Source organism: Panthera pardus, unplaced genomic scaffold (genome assembly GCF_024362965.1).
Source record: "Panthera pardus isolate Hobbes unplaced genomic scaffold, ASM2436296v1 HiC_scaffold_2, whole genome shotgun sequence".
NCBI lineage: Eukaryota > Metazoa > Chordata > Mammalia > Carnivora > Felidae > Panthera > Panthera pardus.
In genome coordinates, this window is record NW_026526765.1 from 10,770,727 (window position 1) to 10,790,416 (window position 19,690).

The window sequence follows — 19,690 nt, forward strand, 5'->3', positions numbered from 1 at the left end:
TAATGTTCCGCTATCTGGATGTACCACAGTTTATTTCTTCATTCACCTACTTAAAGATATCTTTGTTGCTTCCAAGTTTTGACAAATATGAATAAAACTAGTATAAACACCTGTGTACAGGTTTTTGTGCGGGCATAAGTTTTTAACTCCTTTGGATAAATACCGAGGAACATGATTTCTGGATTGTGCAGTAAGAGGATGTTTAGTTTTATGTGAAACTCAAAAACTGTCTTCCAAAAGTGACTATACCATTTTCCATTCCCACTAGCGATGGATGGGAGTTCTTATTGTTCCACATCCTGTCAGTATTTGGTGCTGTCAGGGTTCTGGGCTCTGGCCATTCTAATAGGTTTGTAGTGGTATCTCATTGTTGCTTTAATTTCCATTTCCCTGATGACATGATGTGCAGTATCTTTTCATATGCTTATTTGCCATCTATACACCTTCTTTGGCGAGGTGTCTGTTAAGGTTTTTTTGGCCCATTTTTAAGTTGAACTCTGGTTTTTTGTTGCCAAATTTTAGAAGTTCCTTACAGTTTTTTAACACCAGTCCTACATCAGATGTGTCTTTTGCAAATATTTTCTTTCCATCTGTGGCTTGTCTTCTAATGCTTTTGATTTTGTCTTTTGCAGAACAAAAGTTTTTCATTTTAATGAAGTCCAGCTTATCAATTATTTCTTTCATAGTTGTGCCTTTGGTGGTGTATCTAAAAATTCATCACCATATCCAAAGTAATGCAGGTTTTCTCCTATATTACCTTTCAAGAGTTTTATGGGTTTTTTTTTAGAGAGAGCGAGAGAGAGAGAGAAAGAACTCGTGAATACATGTGAGCAGTGGAGGGTCTGAGGGAGAGAGAAAGAATCTTATGCAGGCTCCACACCCAGTGTGAAGTCAAACACAGGACTCGATATGACAGTGAGATCATGACCTGAGCTGAAATCAAGAGTCAGACGCTTGACCGCTTAACTGACAGAACCACCTAGGCGTCCCTATGATTTTGCTTTATATTTGAGTTTATTGTCCATTTTAAGTTCATTTTTGTGAAGGGTATAAGGTCTGTGTCTGTAGTCATCTTTTTGCATGTGGATTTCCCAGCTGTCCCGGCACCATTCGTTGAAAAAAATATTTTTGCTCCATTGAACTGCCTTTGCTCCTTTGTCAGAGATCAGTAGACTATATTTATGTGGGTATATTTCTGGGCTTTCTATTCTGTTCTATTGATCTATTTGTCTGTTCTTTCACCAATACCACCCTGTCTTGACTACTGTAATTTTACAAGAAGTTGTTACATCAGGTAGCATCAGTCCTCCAACTTTGTTCTTTTCCATCAATATCGTGTTGACTATGCTGGATCTTTCACCTCTCCATACAAAATTTAGAATCAGTTTGTTAATATCTACAAAATAAATTGCTGGAATTTTGATGGGGATTGCATTGAATATCTACTTTCATTTTCAAAGGTGATTTTATCATATGTATCTGTTAGCTGTTGCTGCATAACAAACTACTAAAATGCAATGGCTTAAAATAACAAGCAATTAATATATAAGTAATCGTCTATAGGTCATTTGCTGGTTCTTCAGGTCTAGGACAGATTGGTTGATCTCAATTAATTTACACATGTATCTGAGGTCACCTAGAGTGTTATATGGGAGCTGGCTTGTCTAGGATACCTTAGAACATATCTGACACTGGCTGGATGCTGACTGAGGTACCAGGCCAAATTTATATTCTCATGATGAGTACCAAGACAGAATGCAGAATTATGCAACGTCTTGAGATTTAGGATTAGAACTACTACATCACTTTTGTAGTGTTCTGTTGGCAAAACAAGTCACAAAGCCAGCCCAGATTCAAAGGGGAAATAGACTACTTCTTAATGGGAAGAGCTATAAAATCACACTGTAAAAGGTATAGATGCCAAGAGGAGTAAGAAATGTGAAGGTGTGTGTGTGTGTGTGTGTGTGTGTGTGTGTGTGTGTGTGTACATACCATACAAGGTATTTTTAAAGCTATTTCAAATAATTTTTAATGAGGTAGGAAAAAATAAATTAAATTAAACATAGGAAAGTACATACTCCTTCTTCTACGAATGGCTCTTCTTGTCATGCCGGTCTCAGAAAACTCTTGCCCTGTCTCTCTGTCACTAAATTAGAACCAACTCAAATATCATCTTTTATATTACCATAAAGTACTGACCATTATATAAAATTATCTTGTTTTCTTGTTTCCATATAGATTTCGTTTCCCTACTAAAATATGTTTCACAAGAACAAGGACCTTCTCTGCCTCACTGCTAAATCTACAGCAACTAAAACAGAGCCTGTTATATAACAGGTGTGAAGGGGAACAAATCCATGTACACTTTTAGCTGTCTATGGGGCTTTTCTCCTTCCCATCTGATGCCAGGCAATAAACCAGCTCACCTAGACCAAGATGGCTTACAGAGATAGCAGGGCTTTTGAGTTATATTAACACTTTTCCTAAGACTCTCAATATGCACACCTTAGTCCTTAGTATGCATACTCCCCAGCACTGTTTCGGGGTCTGGAGATTCTTTTTCTGAGTTAACTAGAAACACTTAAGGAAACTAGGTGTTTTTTATCGTCTTGTTAGGGGCTGAATTGTGTCCCTTCCAAAATTCATAACTGCTAGTACCTCAGAATGTTATTGTATTTGGAGATAGACTTTTTAAAAAGATCATTAAGGGGGCACCTGGGTGGCTCGGTCAGTTAAGTGTCCAATTTTGGCTCAGGTCATGATCTCACAATGTGGGTTCAAGCCCCATGTCGCTCTTTGTACTGACAGCTCAGAGCCTGGAGCCTGCTTCAGATTCTGAATCTCCCTCTCTCTCTGCCCCTCCCCAGCTCTACTCTGTCTCTCTCTGTCTCAAAAATAAACAAGCATTTAAAAAAAATTTAAAGGTTATTAAGTTACAATGAGATTATTAGGGTGAGTCTTAATCCAATACAACTGGTGCCATTTTAAGAAGAGATTAGGACACAGATATGCATAATGGGAAGACCATGTGAAGACATCAGAAGGCAGCCATCTAGAAGTCAAGGAGGGAGACCTCAGAAGAAATCAACCCTACTAACATCTTGATCTCAGACTTCTAGCCTCCAGAATTGTAAGAAAATAAATTTCTGTTGTTTAAGTCACCTGATTAAGTCACACAGTCTGTGATAGTTGGTTGTTATGGCAGCCCCAACAAACTAATACACCCCTTCCAGACCGACACGCAAACATGGAGCTCTGCCTGAGATTGACGGTTCTCATTGGGTGTTCTCTGTTGTGTGTTCAGGGTTTTGGCACAAACGTGCTCCTGAGGAAGAATTATAAAAAACCCCATACTTCTCTCTTATAAATTACCATAACTAATGAACTTTGTTGTCACCAACATCATATGTTTTGGGGCATGGATAAATTTTAATTGGATAGATAGATAAAAAAGGTACTGGGTAGAACTGGGAATTGGATGAGGCCATTCTGGTATGTGAAAATTGATCAAGACAATGGATAGGAAACTTGTCACTTCTACCAAAAGCAATATTTTACTTACTTGAATCCTGATTTGCTCTATCCTACAAAAAGACATGTTTGATTTATGCATTTAATGAAACCTGCACTGAAGCAGAAGAGTAATAACTGCATGAGTTTAAAAAATTTGTTTTATAGGCTAAAATTGAAGGAATTTGACCCCTACATTTATTAGAAAATGATAGATAATCCTAATAGATAATATAATGCAACTATCATAAATTAGGGTTTTTCAGAAAAGCACAAATCAGATAAAATGTTTCCCATAGGATTAGTCTGTTAACTAAGGGGGAGTACTGAATCAAGACTGTACAATGAGGAAAAAGATCTAAATTATAGAACATACATTCTCCATGCTTAATTTGCAACAAGAATATATACTGTAAAATAGTGAACTATTATTAGCTATTAGACTAAATAGAAATAATAATGAGGTATTATAGAAATGAGGTATAATAGAAAAGTACACACACACACACACACACGCACACACACACGAGAGAATAAAGTGCTATCATTGGAATTCCCCAGGAACAGACTGAAATGAAGACTTGCATGGAGGAATTTTATTAAGGAGTGTTCTTTGCAGCAACAGCTGTGAGGGAATGAAGTAAACATGGATGGGCAGTGAGAGAAATTGAATTCATATTTAGGCACAATAAAGGCCTCAACTGATCGCATGGACAGCTATGGGACTAGAATGATCCTTCAGGATTGCTTCCCATTGACATTCTCAAAGCCTACAGAAGGAATCAGAAGTTTGATCTTATAGGCCAGTCATTGGATATAGGCTACCCCTGGGGAGGAGCATAGCCTTAGAAGATGCATCTCCTTTGGCAAAGGGCAAATCTCCAAGATGGACTCAGTTTGGAACCTTGGCAGCCATCACTCTCAGCAGCTGATGGATGAGCACCTTTGTTCTGAGAGAGCGATATGAACAGTATGTCACATCACCCACTACAGTCCACTCCTTGCACGGTTAATTGCTACTTGCTTCATAAATATGTTAACCTTATCAGGGAATATCTCCTTCAAGGTTCAAACTTGTCTCTTTTCCTGGGAAAAAAATTGTAATAGAAAAGATACTGGGATAAGCTACAGCCTATGCTGCTGCTGGTCACAGACCTGCAACCAGTATTCATCATCTTCCTCCTCTATTATCCATTCTAGACTTCTTTTTATCCTTCGTGAGCAGTGTTCCTAGCCCACGTAGCTTGCCAAATGAATTGACCTCTACTCTTATTCCTGAGAAGTTGGGAACTACTAGACTCTGTGCCCTTATGAGATCAGGAGGGTTTCTCCATCGGGAGGGGATTTCAAAGGAAAATTTTGGTGAGCCATGTGGATGCCAAATACAGTGATTTCCCCCTTGTTCCCAGGCCCCCAGTGGATGCCTGAAATCATTCATAGTACCAACCCTATATAACTCTTTTTCCCTGTACATACATACCTATGATAAAGTTGAATTTATAAATTAGGCACAGTAAGAGATTAGTAGTAAGAACTAATAGTAAAATAGAATGATTATGATAATATACTGTAATAAAAGTTAGATGAATATAGTCTCTCTGTTTCTCTCTTAAAATACCTTGTACTGTCCTCATCTTACTTCTGATGATGATGATGTGAGATGACAAAATGCCTACATGATGATATCAAGCAAGGTGAATGACATAGGCATTGTGATGTGGCTTTAGGCTACCATTGACCTTCAGAGGATCATCTGCTTTCATACCACGGTTTACCATGGGTAGCTAAAACCACAATAAGTGAAACTGCAGATAAGGAAGAACTACCATATAGTCTGTCTTCCCTTACTATATAATAGCAGTCCTATGTACTTTTGATATTCAGAGTCACTAACTCTTAAAGAATGATCATACCTTTCCTTGCCTACTGGTCCTTTGGCACAAGAAACTCAAAGGGATGGGTAGTAGGCATTGTTTAAAATTTAATGGCACCTCATTTTGCCAACTAGTAGATTTCCCCCACAGGAAGAAGAGGTTTTACCCTACAAAGCCTACAGGTATGTGGCTGAAACATACAAATTCCCCAAGAGGATCATTGGGAGCTATGATAAGCTAGCCAATTCTATTTCCACATTTGATTCTGAGACTATGTATTCTGTCTATTGGGGACACAGTACCATACAATGTGTCACTAATTTAGTTGACCATTTGGTACTATATTCTAGAGGGAGGATAGCACCCCATTATCACAGGGTATCTGCATCTTCAAAATCTGTTCCAGACCCCAGCTTCTGAATGGTGTAACATGCAACAGAACCAGTGGATATGCTTTCTGTCACATTTCCTTTACTGCAGACTTTATCTCTTGGTCCAATGTAATATTAAATAGGGTCCTGCATTAGTGGATCAGATCCTCTGTGAGCCCTCAGGGAGTGGTGCTGGCTCAGGCGGTGTGGGTGGGAAAGAGAAACACATACCTGAAATATATATATTGGCTCCATTCAATACCAATTGCTGTCCCTTCCAGGATGGAACAAATACATTGCAATCAACTTGCCACAAATGGCTAATTGGTCTTCTCAAAGAACAGAGCCCTCTCAGGGGCTCAACACTGATCTCTGCTTCTAGCCAATCGGACACTCAGTAGAGAATTAACTAGATCAGACTTGGTGAGTGAAAGCTTATATTGTTGGGCCTATGCATTGCCTCTTTCTCTGCCACAATGGCTAATCTGTTCATGTGCCAATTGTGCTACCACTGGAGTGGGCAATATTAGAGCTGCCTGGCATATCTGGCCAAATTCTTCCATCCTTGTCATTAAGTGCCTCTTCTAGATTAATGCTTTCCAATGGAAGATAAACATGCAGTCCTAAGACCTTCACATTTTATACCCACTCCCATAGGTAGATCCGCATGACTTCACAGGATGTCTTTGTCCTTGACACACCAGTTTTGATCCCTCAAAGCCCATGAACAGCCAGTGAAGCCGTTCACCACTGCTCTTGGGTCTATACAGACTCTGCCTTTGTGATCTTTCTTTTTCCAGACAAAGCAGATTATCATAATGCCTCACAAAGTTCTCATCATTAAGAATATTTTTTGATTGCCATTTTTAGGACCATTTTTAGGACAGGAGCTGTAGTGCAGCAACAGTCCATTTTGGGTTTGCACCAAATTACAACACTTATCTATCCATGAATTTTGACTTTTTTCTTATTCAGTTAGATGGTCACAAGAACCACCCCCCACCCCGTGGCCACAGATGTGAGCTAAAGGAAAAGTACCTGTGCAATAGTCATAGATGATATAGGGGACTGGGATCCTTGCTCAATGACTTTATTGGTGCCTTCTCTCATAGCCTGTACATTATATAAGTTGTATTGCTTTCACCTTACCAAGATATTCTCCTAGACCAGCATGATCTTATGACTTAGGGTGTCTCCTGGATCCCAATTTTTGTGGGAGCCTTTGGAAGCACATGGTCAGTTTCTTATTTCTACCACATCAGGAGCTTTGAAGAGTGTATAACTCTCCATTGAAAAATGCAAGCTCTTTCCTCAGGAAATCTACTGGGTCTAAGGTAATCCTACTGGAGGATTCTACATATTTAAATTCAACACATTTTTTTCCATCACAGACACATCTAATACCACAGGATTGGCCACATTATATGGCTGTAATGGCAGGTCTGCTGATACTGTCACTTGGACTGGCTACAGAACACTTTTTTTGTTCTGACCCCACTCAGAGACAGTAGTCTCACTTGTCACTGGCAGATGGTCACAGCAATATTTCTAAGTTGTAGGAAATACTATCTCCAGATCTTAAATCCTTAGTTGTCATTGTGTTTGTTTGTTTGTTTGTTTGTTTTTGTCTGTCTCTTAGAGTTGGAGGCATGAGATGCAGATATTTGTCTTTTACTTCATATGTTTCAGTATATCCCAGACAACTGAAATCCTTAAAACTTCAATAATGTGATGGCTCCCTTATTTGTCATATAGCTTATCTTCATACCTCTGGAGTAAATGTGTCTTACCAAGACCTTGAACACAATGGTCACTTATTTTACTCTTAGAGTTGCTTTGTTCTAATAACCATCTTCATTGTTCTTTGTTGGTCAGGGACCCCTGAGCACCGCGTCAACTTTGCCTTTTTGATTATCATTGTCCCCGTGTTGGTTTTGGCGGTTAAGTTCTGCCATCTGTCTTCTCTTATTTTCTATCATCTTATCATCCCCATTGCTATTAGGGAGTCCAGTTCTGTAAGAACATCTCTCTTATCATCTCTGGTGTTCTGACTACAGTCACCAATGGGCTTCTCCACAATGTCGGTTCTCCTCCTACCAGCACATACTTCATAGCTTGACGAATCTAAGTGCCTTCATGCCATCCATTAGCATGGATAGCTAATAGATTTTCCAGTTATTTATAGCATATCCTCTCTACAAGCCCCACTTATCTGAGATTTGTATTCCTTTCTTCCACTATTCTCACAGAATTCTGGCGTTCCTACTTAGCTTTCAACAGCTGACATAGAAAGCATGTTGGCACCATCTCCTGGTATCCTTTCCAGGTATTTAAGTCCTGTACATGGGAAGGTCCTCAATATATCCTCTCTTATCTAACTTTATGTTCTGTTCTTCCTTCTACTTTGATCCAGCCTTTTAGCATCCAGCTCAGTACATTTTCTTCTGGCTGCTATGTTGTCTATTTCCTACAGCCTTATTCGGGGTAGAGTCTATTTTCTCATTTAGCAGGTACAGCAGTGCCTTGTTGAGTTATACTGTGACTTAGCTTTTGGTCTGTTGGCTAGAAGGGAGGTGGAGGTAGATCCTAGTAGAGGATGGAAAGGACACATGTTCTCTTGCAAGGAATATGCTCTTGCATCATCTTCAGTAATGCAGGCTTTAAGAGAGAGGAATAGATCATTTCTTCAGTTCTACAACAGTCAAGAAAAACAAGGAATTCAAGATTGTCAGGCACATCAGCACAGATGTCTCCATCGCAAGTCTCAGAGTCCTCTCCTTATCAAATTGCTATCACTGGCATAGCAGACTTTCTGAGTTTGGAATTTAACCTTCTCTAGAGCCCTGGAGCCCTTATAATTAAGTTCTGAGACTGATCCTTAGTTTTTTCTGTCCTTGGATTCCAGAATGTGAGACTGTTTATGTTCTCAGGAAGGCTATGGGAATTTCACACTTGAACCCAAATGGGTAATTAACCACCCTAAGTGCTTAATTTTTCTTTCTCTAATACATCAGTAGCACCCAGCATGGGCCATTCTAGTCTATGGTCCTATTATTATTAATCATCCTAAGCATCTCAAATCCCTATTTCTAAAACCACCGAACTCCTTTCAACTGCATTCCATCTCAATTCAATACTGGTGAAAGTTTTACCATTGCATCATTACAGTATAACAGTTAAAATAGAAATCTTAGCCCAACCCACAGAAATCTCTGGAGTTTATATGCCCTTAAAAATGTCCTAATTCAAATACAGAGGGCAAGGCCTTTGAAGACCTTCTATCATTAAGCCATTTCATGTGAACCTCCCTTTGGGAGTGCACACAACTTCCATGAGGCCATTCCCTTCAGCTTCAGGCAATACTGTATAGGGACTCAGTTGTGAACCATTGGCAAGCAGCCACACTTTAGAAACTGAGAAAATGAGTATCTTGGAATCTGGATGCCATGTCATGACATCCACCATACAAGGTTATTAGTAAATATGCATGGGCTGAAATCCACAATGAGACTAAACAAATTTAGCACGGCAACAGAATAAATAAATCTGTTTTCAATAGGGAAAAAAATGTCATATAAGCAGTTTGGAACAATGGCAATGTTAATACTAACCTGAAAAAAATAGGTAATAAGGTTCAATTAAGTCTTACAAGATGTTGAAGCAGACTCTTTTATACTTTAAAAAATATCCTGTCGGGAGAAATCTTACATGGTGATAAAAAGAATTTCAACAATCCCACAGAAGAAATTATAGAGTAAAGGAGTCTTTTTAAAAATCTTTATTTTATAATTAAACTATATCCATTTATCTCAGTTTTTTCCTGGAATGGATTTTTTCAAAAAGTGTGGGTTAATCCTCTCTTTCTCTCTCTGCTCAAAGGGTCATTAATTTTTCTATGGAGGCAATCAAAGGAATATATTACAAAAGAAAATTACTCACATCAGAATGTAAAGGTATTGAAAACCTGTGCCATATGCAGAGTATAACGGGCAATGATATTCCTGCATGTAACAGTAGTCCACTTGGTTGTGAGTTCTTGGAGAGCAGGGATTATGCCACCGATCTTTGTATACCAAATGGCCTGCCACAATACCCAGCAAAGAAAAATGCTGGATAAATATTTTGTGAGGTAGCTGATTCTTTAAGGAATTGAGGAATATCAATTCTGTGCTTACACTCAAAATTTGTTCAAGTGTCTAGTAAATGATTCATCTGGGGTTGACTTAAATGAAGTTTCAAATGTAAAAAGTATCCTCATAGGCTTTTACTATGGGAATTATATAGTTTATTAAAGGCAATTTAAAATGATTTTTCTAAAAATGGGTATATGGTAGCCTGTGTTGCTCAATAAATGCTATCAGAGTCAGTATATATTGGTTGGGGATGAATTACAGGACAAGACGGTGCTAGATGGTGGGAAGTAGGATAAATAATGTACAATTAATTCCTCCAAGGAACTTAAAGTTTTCCAGTGATGGTGGCATTCATGTTAAAGCTAATTATGATCAGACAAGATAACATAAGAAATAGGGAGTATATAGTTGAGATTGGTAATTCTCTACTCAGCTATCGGTTTTTCCTCCCTAACAGAGTCAAATTTTTAGCTGAATATATAGCACCCCAGAATAATTGTTGCCCAGTGTCCTTTGTAGCTACAGCAGCCATGTGTTGTAGTGCAAATGTTTGTGACACCCCCCTCAAAAAAATTATTTTTGAAATCTTAACCTCCCAGGTGATGGTACTGGAATTGGAGACTTTGGGAGGTGATGAGGTCATGAGAGTTGAGCCCCTATCTATAAATGAGATTAGTAGTACCCTTATAAAAGAGAACCCAGAGAGCTCCCTCAGCCCTCTTAACATGTGAGGACACAATGAGAAGATAGCCATCTATAAAACAGGTAGAGAGTCCTACTAGACATCAAATCTACCAGTGCCTTAATCTTAGACTTCCCAGCCATAAGTGTCTGTTGCTTAACCATTTCAGGCTGTGCTATTTTTGTTTTAGCAGCCTAAGCTATCATGTGACCAATGTCTGGTGGATGGAGTATAAGCAACTGTTCTACAAGAATTCCAAAAAAGTCTCTTGAAAATAGCTCTTTCCCCTCTGCTGAATCCTCAGAATGGGAATATAATGGCCAGAGTTACAGAAGCCATCTTGCACCTCAAGTAACATAAAGGAAGAAATCCACATGCTGAAAACAGTAACTGGTGAATAGCCTGAGCCCCTGGTGATTACAGAACAACCACACTACTCATGGAAAGAAGTGTCTGTCTTGCTTATGCCACTTCAACTTGTTTATATTTGTTTGCATACTCTAGTAAATAAAGGCAGACAAAATCTAGTGGATACCAGAGCAGTGAAAAGCAGTCATTTGTTCATGTAGGAGGACTGGGAGTTTTAGGGAAGAGGTATCTTTTGAGTTAGACCTGAAAGGATGAGAAAAATTTGTCTTTCTTAAATTCTGAACTCAACTTTTACCATTAGCCTGAAAAAAAAAGAGATGTTTGTCAAAATTTTGTGTCAAACCAATTCCAAAGGAATACTTAGTAATAAGAGCTATATTTATTGAGGTTCAGTTGTTCCAGGCTTCCTATTTAGCAAATGGATATACTTAAAAGTTTTCTTTGAACGCCAGAAATGAAAGCCGTAATTTATTTGCCTGTGAAAGATAAAATTACCATTGTAATTTTAAAAGCACACCGTAAAAATATACATAAGAGCCAATTATACTTTCAAAATAATTAATTTCGAGAGCAAAAATATATAAATGTATATATTTTCATGTGTATGTGAAAATGACCTACTTGATTCCATTAAATATAGAGTGAATTATTTTGGTATCATACTAAATGCATAATAAGCTATGCAGAGCCTTCTGCAGATACTGGTGCAGAACCAATGGAAAAGTATATGGAAAACCTCTTGCTCTGTTGACACTAATTTACAGACTGCAGCAATTTTTGCAAAGTAGGTTATTGTCTTCCTTGACATATTTTCCTAGGCATATGAGTATATATGATGACATGTATTCCTGAAAAGAGCGCATGTGGTGTTTGGAAAAAAGGGGAAGGAGAATATTTGGGAACTATTGCAAATCATATAATGTCACACCTAACTTAAATGTGCCCTTGGAAAGGACCCTGAAGTGAATATTTTTACAGAAACAAATAATGTTTCTGTAACTTTTTTTTGAAATTGTCAAAGCCTATCAAGAGCTGTGTGAAGAGTCTGAAATTACCCTACTTGCAAGCTAACAGGCTGCAAGGTAACCACGGTTTGATGGATGCTGGCAGAAGATCGGAGACTCCTGGATCAGAAACAAAGGATATTATTACTCCTGACAAATCCCATGGAGGCAATGCAGAAGGGCACAGGAGGATACTATACACACAACAGGCTGGTGTTACAGAACCCATTTTTTTTTTATAAAGTACTGCAAAGTTTCCTTGGCCAGTGAGGAGTATATTGTCTTTATTATGCTGGACAGCAAACAAATTTGCTCTGTGCTGCACAGAGAGACAGTACCTCTATTTTCCAAGCTATACAAACATCCCTGAGATGATAGGCAGTGCTTCTTATTATGAGGTGTGCAGAAACGTGAGGAACGCAGGGAGAATTGTCTCTCAGAGCAGTATATTCCCCATTGGAGCAACATGACAAAACCAAATCTTTGGGAGAGGAATTAGACTAGCAAGTACAAGGAACTGAAAGGAGGCCAGGAGACCTAGTTTAGAGCAGGTTAAGGAGAAAGAGAGCATGGAATAAGACAAGGATATATAAGTTGGATAGATAAGATAGGTCAGGAGCTAGATTGGGAAAGGAGAAATCTATTTGGAAGTCATAGGTAGTATGATATGTAAAGACACATGAACGGATGAGGATGTTACATAGAGAAAAGAACTGGGGCACCTGGGTGGCTCAGTCAGTTAAGTGTCCAACATTGACTCAGGTCATAATCTCACAGCGTGGGTTGGAGCCCCGCATTCGGCTCTGTGCTGACAGCTCAGAGCCTGGAGCCTGCTTTGTATTCTGTGTCTCCTTCTCTCTCTCTGCCCCTCCCCAACTCATGCTCTGTCTCTCTCTCAAAAAAAAAAAAAAAAGTTAAAGAAATTTAAAAAAAAGAATAGAGAAGGGAAACTTGAAGCAAAGGCACACAACATGATCAGCTAGGATTGCATAGGAAACAGGCATGACAAGGAGAGGGAAAAAGAGCCAGTAATTAGGTATTCAAGATACTCAAAATTCAAGATAGTTTGGTGCCATGGAAACAGAGTAGAGCTATTTCAAAGAGCTGTGTCTCAAGCTTGTGAGAAGTCAGGTAACACAAAGATAGAGAAGTGCCCGCTAGATTTAGCAACAAAGTTTTTTGATGACCTGCGCAAGCTCCGTTTCACTGAGGGCCAAAGCCAAATTAAGAGCAGATTTCACTGTTCCCACCACTAGAAGAAATGATAATCATGTGATGAGATAGAGGTGTCAGCTAATGCTACAATGGCAATCATAGTGCAACATAAATGTATCACATCAATATACTGTACACCTTAACATGTCTCAATGTCTACTCTATGGTACATATCAGTTATATCTCCAAAAAAAAGTGAGAAGCAGGGCAGAGTTTATAAATTGACATTCAGTGGACACTTCCATTCAATACATGGTAGAATATTTATTATAATATGGTCCCATCTATTTTATCACTAAACTAAGATATCTTAGAAGACAGAAGTAGTACCTTTCACCTTGGTATCCAAATGCTGATACATAATAAACATTTAATAAAGATTTTAAATGAAACAAAGAAAAGGGTGGGTTGAGGCGAAAACAATAAATGAGTAGGTGAAGGCTGAAGAATGGTAAGCACAGACAGCCCTTTGTGCAGATCGGCTCGGACACGAGGCAGAGAAATAGGACTCAAAAAGTATATGAGGCCAAAGAACTTCTTTAGTGGGAGGTGGTAGAGTGTATTTTCATATTATTGGGAAAGATCCAGAAAACACCAGGATGCTGGGGCTCAAGTGTGGAGGCCAGTCTTTGGAAAGGCAAAGAGGATAGGTGGAGAAATTTGTATTCCAAAGGCTCAGAGGCAGTCATTTCACAAAATAGGAGGGTAACTATACCTGAACTAACTAACTATACTCCTAAAATCTGTGCATAAGGGAAATTATATTTGTATCTTTGGCAGGAAAAATAAAGAGCTCTACTATAATAAAACTCCATTTCCTCAATGAAGTATGTTCCTCATATTTTTTCTTATCAAGGGTCTTATTTTCCCAGTGAAAAATGGAGACCAGGAGTTGGATGCATGGGCGAGGGACAGGTGGGAGGATGGGGAAGAGCAGAGAAATATAGAAAAAATAACATACTAGCAAGAATCGTTATTTTTGGAAGTTATAAATTTGTTCATTTCTAAAGAATGAGCATGACTAATTCTCAGAAGGTTTGACTAGAAGGCATATCAGGATTAGAGTTCAAAGTCAGGGGCACCTGGGTGGCTCAGTCAGTTAAGCTCTGACACTTGGTTTTGGCTTGGGTCATGATCTCACGGTTCATGAGATTGAGCCCTGGGTCCAGCTCTTGCTGACAGCAGAGAGCCTGCTGGGGATTCTGTCTCCCTTCTCTCTCTCTGCCCCTCCCCTCCTAGTGCTCTCTCATTCTCTTTCAAAATAAATAAACTTAAAAAAATAGAGTTCAAAGTCGGAAGGAATTAGAAGACCTTGATGACGTAAGTTGTTGTTACTGAACCCTTGCTGCTACTGTATATTATTTCAAATTTCACAAATTAAGAGGAAGGGATGATTTTCCCATTTTACACTTGAGAAGACCAATGCTCAGAAATGCAAAGCAGCTTTCTTTAGGTTAACTAAAACCAGCAAACAACAGAATTTGAATTCAGGATCAAGTCTGACTCAAAGCTCACATTCATCCATAGCAGTGGGGAGCCATCAAACACCTTTATTCAAAGAAGGTATGTGAGGAGATCTCTATTTCTGAAATATACTTTTCCAGAAGTGTGGACAAATCAGAGCAACACAGACAAGAGGTAGAACTGAGCTTTGAGGAAGTTGTGTTTGGCTAGTTATTGGTAAATGTGTAATCATGGAGGGATAGAAACTAGGTATCTGTAGGTATGTTAAGTAGATATTGAGGTGATAGACCCCACATCTACCTAATTGTTCTCTTTCTTCCATGTCAGTTTAGTCTCTCTTTAACATTTTGTTTTTAAGTAATCTTTACACCCAACCTGGGACTCGAACCTACCACCCCAAGATCAAGAGTCCCACACTCTACCAACTGAGCCAGCCAGGTGCCCTCATATCAATTTACTTCTATTCTGCTACCAATGGCTCTAAAAAGGAAAAGTTGGCACGAGTTCACTCTCCCTTTCCTTTTCACCTCCCTCAGCTTTAGAGGAAGGGGTTGAGAGGGAGCAAGGTGAAGAGGGAAAGGAATGCCAGAGGGTGATTACAAAACACTGGGACAAGCCCAACTGCATTGTCTCAGGAAGATTCAAGAATAAAAGTTAGCGTTGAGTAACCTGAAGTAGCTCTGAGTATTAGAAGGGGGTATACAGGGGCCCCAGAACATTAGCAAAACAATTCCACTTTCAAATCCATCCTCCTGGGTTGTGTTGCTTGAAAAACACATTCACCTATCACTTTTTTCTAACTTTGTGTGTATGCGAGATTTGAGAAAAACTAAAGAGAACAGTATTTGAAGACAGATGATCCAATATTAATTTAAAAACCATCACCTTATGTGGACATGGCCTCAATGTTGGCCAAATGTTAGTAATAAACAGAAATGTTCTCCTAACAGGTGCAGTTGCTGCGATGAACATCACAGCGGGCACGCGTGGCATTTCCTCTACAGTTTGGCCATCGAAACAAAGTGCAGAATAATGAAAATATATGACTGTTCAGATGTATTGGGAGAAAATCATTTGCCCAATGGTAATTGATGCTTACTGAGGACAGGGAAACACAAGAAAAGCATTGTGATGTGGCCCTTATTTCTGTTGCCACCAGTATAACTACTCCACAGGCAGAATAGAAATAGAATGTGAATTTGTCTTTGGGGCAAACTCACATATACCTTCATGTATTTTTTTCTGTATTGGGTTGCCTTTTATTCCTTTTTCACACAACACCTTTCTTTGCTTTTTTTTTTAAATGTGCCATGTAGTATACATTTATTTCTCTCTTTCTTTTCCCCTCATGGTGCAGGGGGGAAAAAAAATCCCTGAACAGATGTTGCTTTAAGATTGCCAAACTCATTTTGCTTTGATGTGTCATGCTCAAAGCTACTTTCTGGAGAACACATTGGAGGAATGTATTTTGTGTACTGTACATTTAATAGCAGGAAGACAGTTGGAAAAGGATTCTAACACCGTTCCTGAAAATGCCATTGTCATTGAGCATTCAAAAATGAGCAGAGAGAAAAATCTGGAAAGGGTTCACATAATGAAACAAAAAAGGTTGCATTTATAAGTCTGCTAACAGTAGTTGAAAACAGATGATCCAATAGTAATTTTAAAACAATCACTTTATGTGGACATGGCCTCCCTGGTCACCAAATGATTACAATGAGCAGAAACTTAAGAATAATGCTATATTTTATTTATTTTTTAATTTATTTTTGAGAGAGAGAGAGCACAAGCAGGGGAGGGGCAGAGAGAAGTCGAGAGAGAGAATCCAAAGCAGTATCTGCACCATCAGTGCAGAACTCAATGCAGGGCTCAAACTCACAAACTGTGAGATCAGGACCTGAACCAAAATCAAGAGTCAGATGCTTAACCGACTGAGCCACCCTGGTGCCCCACAAATAATTCTATATTTAAAAAATCTATATACCATAGTGATAAAATGCTCAGGGCAGGGAAGAATTTAACAACAACTCTAAGGTGCAGTTGAATAAGCATTAAAAATTATAATAAAGTCCATGAAAAAAATTACCAAAATAAACAACAAACAACTAGCAGCAAAATTTCCCCTAAAACCAGTTGGAAGTAAAACTGCCTAAGTTAGGTCTTCATCCTCCTAAACATCGACACACAAACACATACACACACACACACGCACACATATGCACACATCCCCATACTTTCTTCCTAGCTTAACTGATACTGACACTCAAAGCTATGATAAGAATCCAACTGAAGGTAAGTACCGTATAACCAGTGTATACATTGGTCTATATCGTCTGTAGTGAAAAGTGGGAGATGCAAAGGAGCCATATTGAAACACAGTGTGTCTCTACAGGGAAGCACGGCCAGCCTGGCCATTTCTAGCTGGGGAAACACTGACGTGATGGACAGAAAGGTGAGATACGGGGCTGGATTAAGGATGCCTGCGGGTTTCATTCAGAAATGTATTAGATGCACAGGTGACAGAAAATATTTGAATAACGGGAGGTGGCTATGGAACGCAGATCCTTTGAATGCTTTTAAGAGACAACTGATGGTATTCTAAAACCGTAGAGATGGTATAAATGGGCACTGTCTTCATTTGGTAGGACTGCTCTAACACAGTGCCACAGAGTGGGTGGATTAACAATGGAAATCTGTTACCTCACAGTCCTGGAGTTCAGAAGTCCGAAATCGAGGGGTCAGCAGAGTTGGTTTCATTTTGTGGTCTCTCTCCTTGCCTTGTACATAGCTATCTTCTCACCATGTCTTCACATGATCAACCTCCTGTGCCGTCTCTGTGTCTTAATCTCTTCTTACAAGAACACTAATCACACTGAATTAGGGCCCATCCCAAGGATGCTATTTAACCTTAATTATCACTTTGACGACCTCATCTCCAAATACAGTCACATTCTGAGGCACCAAGGGTTAGGGCTTCAACATACGAAGTTTTGGAAGGACACAATTTAGCCCATAACCTAACACTGAACTCCCGTGTCCAGAAGGGAGCTACACGTGAGGGGTACACGGAGGTAGTCTCCGTCCGTTGTCTGCAAGGAGCTTACAAATGAGTGTGACGTGCGGTGTCTATGGATCCCTATTAGAAGCACCTAAAACATCCTTCACAGAGTTCTAGTCGATGCCAAAGAAATACAAATGATTGAATAACCAAGTTGATGAAGTCAAGGAAGACACACAGAACACGTGACAGCTGTGCTGTGACTTGAAAACTGAGCAGAAACTCACTAGACAGAGAAGAGTTATGAAGACTATGTCAGGGAGGAACCGTGACAATCTGGGAAAGGCACAGATGTTCCAGAGACATAGTCAAGGCCTACAACATCCCCAAGGAACCACCAAAACACAAGCGAATAAAGCACAGAACTTGTTCAAATGCCCCCTCTAAGAGCTGTTATATATATATTCGAGACAATTAAGAGAAAGCCGACGATATGTGTAAAACTAACTTTAAGGTTGGGTCTGTCAAACTTTGCCCCAACCTTGGAGTCTAGGAACAGTATTTCAAATGAGACACGAGGAATTTCTACTTCTCCTGGAATCTGGAACAAAGAATTCGGTCAGAATCAGGATCAGGCGAAAGCGGTCATGTACATATGTGAAAGTGGCTTTATTCACACACTGCACTTATCTGTCAGGGACTCTCATCACATTCAGATGAGACTTGGGAAGGTTTATGACATTTTTGCTCTCAATCATCTTACAAGAGAAAACTCAAGATTTGGCTGCTTCATTAAACAGAAAGATCATTTTTTTAGTAAAGGTGGTGAACATAGCCGTGTTGTGTGATGGTATACAATCATCAAGTAAAAACATACTCAGATTTTTAGGTTAATCTCTTTCCATTCAGTTTGTTTCTTTGGCCAAGATCAGTCATACAGCCCTTGGAATCCTATTCATGGAACTCAAATGGATTTCAGAGAAGTAGAAATAAACAGGGCATCATGTTGATAAGTAATTTATATCCGATTCCCGCCTTAGCTGTGCGTATTAATTTTCACATTCTAGCTCAATCTCTCAAAAACCACAATATTTATTTGTAACATAACTTGTGTCAAAACACCCAGAAAAAGAAAAAAGCCTGGTTGGTGATTCCCGATAAGGAGCTACCTAACCAATTTCTTGTCTGAGGCCTGCGGTTCCTAATCATTGGCCTCTTCTTGTGGCCATTCAACCTATAGATAGGAATAACTGGAAGATCTTCTCATCGGGACTCTGTGAAGTGACAATAAATAGGTCGAGAAGAACTGAAACTGCTATGTTCACAAAGATCTAAGCACACAAACCACTAAGCATATATAGTCAGTTCTGATATTCGTCTCAGGTTCTCTTAAAAAAATATACACATATATATTGTGGCTAAGGAAAAATTTTGAGGCCTGGGCCTCTGGTTTTCCTGATCTCATATGATCTAAGTGGGATGCAAGCTTCCTGACTGAGGGCCACTTACTTAAGCCTTCTATTTGAAAATGCCCCTGCTTAAAGTACAGACTTTTAAGTACTGCATGTTTATAAGCTGAGTTCTTCAGGATAACTTACTTTCATTTAATGAACTCAGCAAATCAACATACGTGATGCCACAATACCGTGGTGTTCTTTCTCTTACCCAGCGTGTTGGATGTGGGTCTCCTAGCCCTGCTAACAGGGTGAGATAAGCAAAGTGTAAGAAGCAATTGCAGCAATGCAGGGGCAAAGGATGACAGTTGCTGAAAACCATCTTTAAGATCACCATCATTTGAGGGGCGCCAGAGTGGCTCAGTCGGTTGAGTGTCGGACTTTGGCTCAGGTCATGATCTCACGGTCTGTGAGTTCGAGACCCGCATCAGGCTCTGTGCTGACAGCTAGGAGCCTGGAGCCTGCTTTGGATTCTGTGTCTCCCTCTCTCTCTGCCCCTCCCCCACTCATGCTCTGTCTGTCTGTCTGTCTCTCTGTCTCTCCCTCTGTCAAAAATAAATAAACAGTAAAAAAATTTTTTTTTCGAAAAAAAAATATCTCCATCATTTTCTATGTG